At 49.3% G+C, this 560-nt stretch overlaps 1 protein-coding gene across 1 annotated transcript in view; it reads left to right on the forward strand.

The window, feature by feature from the left end:
* Positions 1 to 560, forward strand: part of LOC104122946 (zinc finger protein 692) — a gene marked incomplete at its 5' end in the record, with an annotated part of 12,624 nt that overhangs the window by 9,430 nt on the left and 2,634 nt on the right. The window lies entirely within an intron of this gene.

The following is a 560-nucleotide window of genomic DNA, read 5'->3' on the forward strand; positions in this document are numbered from 1 at the left end:
CCTAAAGGCCAGCGGAGATTTGCAGAAGTGGCTGATGGAAGCGGCCATTGACTTGCCTGGGCAACCAGCGCCGCCTTGGAGCTTTTAACCCCCCTCTCCAAAGCCCCGCCTAAACTTTAAGTCAGCGCTGCCCCTTTTTAAGGCTGAGCTTGGGGACAGAGATCATATTTATGAGCATTTAATTCCTTTTTCCCCCCCTCTTTTGTCACAGCAACTGGAAGAAGGACGTTAAAAGCCAATTTTAAGAGCAAAAGCGAGAGCCTCCGGGCTTCGGAGCGTTCGTCCTCTTCTCGCTTCCCCAAGGTAACGCCATCGTGAGCCAAGAAACCATTTTTAAGAGATTGTGGACGAAGATGCCCAGCCTCTATTTTAACCCATGGGGAGGATGATGTGGTCTCGGCATCATCGTCATCTATTAAAACGATCTCTTAATTTCCCCTCCCTGCAAAACCCGCGCTTGGTTTTGTTGGGTTTTTTAACGTCTCTTTCTCTAATTTCAGGGTGTCAGCCCCAAATAGCTGCCGTTTCCACAGAGCTGTGGATAAATTAGAGGGGAAACG

Source organism: Egretta garzetta, unplaced genomic scaffold, assembly GCF_000687185.1.
Source record: "Egretta garzetta isolate BGI_Z169 unplaced genomic scaffold, ASM68718v1 scaffold1263, whole genome shotgun sequence".
Lineage (NCBI taxonomy): Eukaryota > Metazoa > Chordata > Aves > Pelecaniformes > Ardeidae > Egretta > Egretta garzetta.